The sequence below is a fragment of the Diaphorina citri genome, unplaced genomic scaffold (genome assembly GCF_000475195.1).
Source record: "Diaphorina citri unplaced genomic scaffold, Diaci psyllid genome assembly version 1.1 scaffold1899, whole genome shotgun sequence".
In the NCBI taxonomy this organism is placed as follows: Eukaryota; Metazoa; Arthropoda; class Insecta; order Hemiptera; family Psyllidae; genus Diaphorina; species Diaphorina citri.
Genome location: NW_007379325.1, coordinates 52,455 through 58,551, shown reverse-complemented (window position 1 = coordinate 58,551; position 6,097 = coordinate 52,455). Strand labels below are relative to the sequence as shown.

Genomic DNA, 6,097 nt, shown 5'->3' with positions numbered 1-6,097 from the left:
TGGGAAAAATCCTACAATGCTGCAGTGAGCACCAAAGTTGTGACATAATAACACAAAGAAATTGCATTTACATTACAATATTACGCAAATTTGACGGAAAATATCCTAAACAGATAAGGTTTGTTCTCGGAACAACTGGAGAGTGGAAACTATCATTAACAGTTAAGTTTTGTTCTGGAAACGGCTAGAACTATCTATATAGATTTTTTTCCTTTGTTTATTTTCAAATAGACAAAATACACGTAAGTACAGCGATACAAAAAATACTTAGAAAAACACTATTTATTTTATAAAAGTCCCAAGACCCCAATAACCTATCCACAATATTACGCAAATTTGACGGAAAATATCCTAAACAGATAGGGTTTGTTCTCGGAACGACTTTCTTCTATCCTGTCTTCCTTCTCTCTTTGCTTTCGGGACGATAAGACCTCAGCAGTTAAAGTTTCCTCTATCAAATCTCTTAAAAAAGCCTCTTAAAGCTTAAAGGCCCAAAAAAGAACCTGCTTTTTATAGGTAGGTATGTATGTGTTAAACATGTTTACTAAAAATACTTAACCCTTTCAGTTACAAAATCTGGCATTCCCCCCTTCTAATTCACAAATTAATTCAGGCAAATTAAACATTTTTTAAAACTTGTAAAGGGATTATTCAGTCCTAACCTTAACTTTGCTTGTGGTATTAGCATTTGAGAATGCTTAGGGTCGGAGATCGTTCGGGCCTAGTCTTTGAACATACTCAAAGGTTAACAAACATTTCAAAGTAGAATAGAATATACCTTGTATAAGTAAGTAAGTAACTTCTGCTTTTCCTTTCCTTCCTTCTCATCCTCCTCTCTGATCTTTTCTTTCTCCTCCTCCTTCTCCTCCTCCTCCTCCTCCTCCAGTAAGTAAGTAACTTACTTACTTACTTACTGAAGTAATGGTTAAGTATTTATCAAGTATCTACCTATTTACTTATGTCTGTACAATAATGTATTACTTAGATGTTGAGTTAGGTAAGTAGGTATGTTACCTACCTATGTTAATTATTACCTACCAACCTATATTTTACCCTCCTACCTCCTACTCCTATGTACAGCCTGTGGGTACAGTATTTATAGACCTCTACAGATAATTGAATATACCTACATACCTACCATGAGTAAAGACAAGTCCAAGTCAAATAATATGGGACAGTCATACTACAAATATCACATAGAAATAGAGAATGCAAGATAGGTCTAAGGTAGTTTATTATTATTTAATTTGCTCCTATAAATCATTAACCCTTATATGCAAGCTAACTAAAATCTGAATACATGCAAGCTAACTGAAGTGTATCTGACAGTCTGAGACTTCCTTGTATCCTCCTTTTCCCTTCCATTTGTACTCCTTTTCCTCCTTCTGCTTTTCCTTTTCTTCCTTCTCATCCTCCTCTCTGATCTTTTCTTTCTCCTCCTCCTGCTCCTCATCCTTCTATTTCTCCTTTCAGAGTCTTCTTTCTCCTCCTCCTCCTCCTCCTCCCCTCCTCCTTTTCCCCCTCTCCTTCTGTGTCATGTCTCCTTCTTCTTTCCCTCCTCATCCTCCTTTCCTAGTTTCCACAAACCCATTCCATCTCTTGTGCAAACGAAGGTTAAAATTTCGTAGAGGAGGTACCTTGGATGTTTTTGTTTGTTGTTTTTTTCACGTTGAGTTTTGAATCGAACTCAGGATTAGCCGAATAGGTAACTCGTTAGTAGCGTCTTGTCACTCGTCCAACGAACGTCCGTCGTTGTTTTTCGAAAAAAAATTTCCGTCGGAGAAAAATTCTCTCCTAATTTCACCGCGTGTTGGTATTACGTGTTTTTGTGTTTGCTTGGTGCCCAATTTTAATTATTATTTTACTTACTGAGTGAAAAAATACGTCACGAAAAAGTGGAAAAGATTTTCGATTTTATCGTCACCGCCGATTTTTTTAATTTGTCATTTTTTAAAAGCTCCGTGTGAAATTAAAACAAATGATCAGCTTTTTGTTGTGAACAAAAAATAATTTCAGGGGTAAATTCTTGGTAACTTCTTACGTAAACAGAGTAGTTACCTAAATAATTTTTAGTACCATAGGTCATAGGCACACCTACTTAGATACAGAGTACCAAATTTTGGTTGGGAAGAAAATATTTAGGTACTTACTTGCCTACCTGAAGAAGGGCAGCATATGAAGAAGAGGAATAAATAGGAGGAGAAGAAGTAGAGGAAGAATAAGGAGATGAATAAGAAGAAGAAAGAAAGAAGGAAGGAGGAGGTGAAGAAGGGCAGCATATGAAGAAGAGGAATAAATAGGAGGAGAAGAAGTAGAGGAAGAATAAGGAGATGAATAAGAAGAAGAAAGAAGGAAGGAGGAGAGACTGATTTATGTAAATGACACATCTATGTGAATTATGTGATTACACGAGAGAAAATTACACAGGATCACATGACAAGTAAATCATATTAAATAACAGAACAGGGTACAGTATACAATGTACATACATACTGAAGCAAAGGTTTCGTGTTTGACATCGTAAAATATAATTTTGAATTTCCAAGAAGAGGTAGATGATAATGCACAGGCAAAAGTCCTCTTTAATCCTGACTTAATGGACAAGTCATCATCAAATTATCTCATTAAGTATGTCAATCTTTGATGACTTTGAATGGTGAAAACCTAAAGATCGATCTGACAAAAAAGATACCAAAAGGTAATGTTCTTTCTTCTAAGAAGAAATTCGATCTCATACGTTTTTGGGGAGATACAACTCCAATATGAAAATGAACTCTGACTTAATGGACAAGTCATCATCAAATTATCTCATTAAGTATGTCAATCTTTGATGACTTTGAATGGTGAAAACCTAAAGATCGATGACAAAAAAGATACCAAAGGTAATGTTCTTTCTTCAAAGAAGAAATTCGATCTCATACGTTTTTTGGGGAGATACAACTCCAATATGAAAATGAACCTTCGTTATAACTTCTAAACGTTACCTTCGCTAATCAAAAACTGAAGACCTGAAGAGGTGTAATGACATGATTGAAAAGTTTACCTCAGGAATATTTGGGCATGACTTGGATGAAAATAGAAAGTCGTAAACTTGTAAGAAATTTAAGAATAGAATGTAGTTTCAGGTGTAATGACATGATTGAAAAGTTTACCTCAGGAATATTTGGGCATGACTTGGATGAAAATAGAAAGTCGTAAACTTGGAGTAAGAATTTTAAGAATACATGAATGTAGTTTCGTAACCGAGGACAAAATTACTTTCGAAGTTTCTAGGCAAGAAAATTCGATAGAATACTCACATGCGGATTTGTGATTATTGAAATTTTAAAAGGGGAAATGCAAAGAAGATCTCCAATTCATATAAGGATCTCCGATTCGTCAAATCAACCTTTTGAAAACGTTCTTCCTGAGGTTTGTAATTTGAGGACCTCTGTTTTCGGTTTTGGGAGATCTCTTTTAAAACCCCTTCATTTGTAGAACTGCCAAACCAATCCAAATGAGATCACAGAAAAAAATATTGCCTTCTTTTTGTCCTTATCTTTATGTAGTTTTACAACACAGCGGGTTTACTGTTTTGGTAGCATTCGAGTTCTTACACCTACCAAGTTACCACAGAACGCTTATCAAAACAACCGTAAATCTCACGCGTGCAGAATTATCGCGGTATATTTAAATGCTAATTCCTCTTATTAATTAATGTGATTAGCTAATAACTATTATTTTTACAACATTAAATAAATTACGAGTGCCCGCACATAAAAAAAAACACAACACGTGTTTGTACCTAGTTTGTATTTCTATGTAGCTAGAAGCATAATCTAATTTCCTTTTTATTACTGAATTTCTAGCTGGTCTACTAGTTCAACTGATTTTGAAACAGATCTAAAGCTGTGTCCACACATAGTCGAGCGGCCGTCGATCGACGACGAGATGAATCTATGTTGTCGAGGCAGTGTGGACGGTTCAGTCAACATCGATCGACGGCCGGTCGACAGCTTTAGGGTTCCCTCAGAACGAGGCTTTATACTGAACCAGTAAGAAAAACATCAGGACCAGATTGCCCGCACATAAAAAAAACACGTGTTTGTAGTTTGTATTTCTATGTAGCTAGAAGCATAATCTAATTGGCTTTTTATTACTGAATTTCTAGCTGGTCTACTAGTTCAACTGAATTTGAAACAGTTTTAGAGCTGTGTCCACACATAGTCGACCGGCCGTCGATCGACGACGAGGTGAATTTATGTTGTCGAGGCAGTGTGGACGGTTCAGTCGACATCGATCGACGGCCGGTCGACACCTTTAGGGTCCCCTCAGAACGAGGCTTTATACTGAACCAGTAAGAAAAACATCAGGACCAGATCAATCGAAGTATTGGCGGATCAGCTATACAGGAACAAACTATGTTGTACATAAGTACATCCACTAGCGAATTAATTTCCTTTTGAAAATTGTAAACCTCTAGATTCTAGAACCTAAGAATCTCGAATACCTATGTATCAACAGCAGAAAACCTATTGAAAAGTGAAAACATCATAATCACGTATACCTTGTACTCTACTCTGTATACATAGACTGTGTATTGAGTTTGGGAAGATCTCTTTTCTACCATTTGATATTACCGTTGATTCCGACGCTATAATCAATGGCAGTTTAGAAAAGAGATTACACAAAAGCCTAAATATTGTAAACATTTACAAATAGGTACATATGTATGTTAATAGTGAAATTTGTCAAATCATGGTGCCAATTGTACTTTCAACGTAGGGCTGAAAACCCTCTTCGTTTTTAGATTCATCCCAATTCTAAAGTATGTACTCTAAAGATATTTTCTCCTAAAGCTCCACAATAAATAATATCTGTTATTTTGTTATCTTATTACACAACACACCATACAAAAACTAAGCCATAAATTTACAGTCAGCAATCTACGGTTCTTACTTAGCTTTTAACCTACCAACATAAGAACAAGGAGTTGGACAGTAAAATTACAAATCCTGCTACAATTACGCCTCGTAACCACATCAATCATATGACGTAAACAAGAAAATAGACAAAGTACAACACAAACAATAAATTGTACAAACATAAACAAGAAAACAATACCAATATCGGATTCAATTCAAGAAATCGTGACAACCTGACAAGATATATATTAATAGAAGTCATTATGATGTAATTCGTGTAATCCGAAAAAAAAACAGTGGTTTACTTAGTACATATGTATGTTAATAGTGAAATTTGTCAAATCATGGTGCCAATTGTACTTTCAACGTAGGGCTGAAAACCCTCTTCGTTTTTAGCTTTATCCCATGATTCATCCCAATTCTAAAGTGTGTACTCTAAAGATATTTTCTCCTAAAGCTCCACAATAAATAATATCTGTTATTTTGTTATCTTATTACACAACATGCTTATTCCTGAAAGGGATGGCGTACAAGCGTTTGATGCACGTGTTTTCAGGATTTTTCTGCGATTTTCCCAGATTTAATGCACTTGTAGCTTATCCCTTGCCTTCAAGGTTGTTCTTTAGGTAGTTTAGGTAGCTTCTTTCAAGTCCTCCTGTGGGACAAAAGATCATCTTGAATTTGCATCTGGTTTGTATATGCAATTCTATCGAATCTAAGCTTGGTCTACAGTTCACTGAACTACTCATTTTTCTTCTACTTCTTCTTCTCCTCCTCCTCCAGCATTTATGATTTCTATTCTTCAATGACTCTGCCTGAGAATGAATAGTTGTGGCGCACCGTTGCGCGGCGTTTCGCACAACGACCTTCACACACTTTGCTCGCTGCTGCCCACACACGTGTTTTATTCCGTGTGATCTATTTTCGTCACAAACGAAACGAAAAATGTAAACACGACGAGAGACGAAACGGCAAAGAGAGAACCGATGATTAGGTGACAAAACACAAACTGGAGTGTTACGAAATTAGAGAAGGGTTAGAATGAGTGTTACGAAATATGAGGATGATCATAAGAAAGTATTAAGAAAGAAAGGAAGGATATTGATGTTTATTACGAAATATTAACAGTGGAATTATGGATGATTATTCATACACAGAAAGCCCAATCTGAGGCTTAGGTGTGAGGGTAAACA

General features: G+C 35.9%; 1 long non-coding RNA gene across 1 annotated transcript in view; it reads right to left on the bottom strand.

Moving 5' to 3' along the window:
• Positions 1 to 239: 239 nt before the first annotated feature.
• Positions 240 to 6,097, bottom strand: part of LOC103517585 — an 11,386-nt gene continuing 5,528 nt past the window's right edge. Inside the window, exon 2 of the long non-coding RNA XR_541811.3 lies at positions 240 to 778. This is a non-coding gene — a long non-coding RNA (uncharacterized LOC103517585). The remainder of the gene's footprint in view (positions 779 to 6,097) is intronic.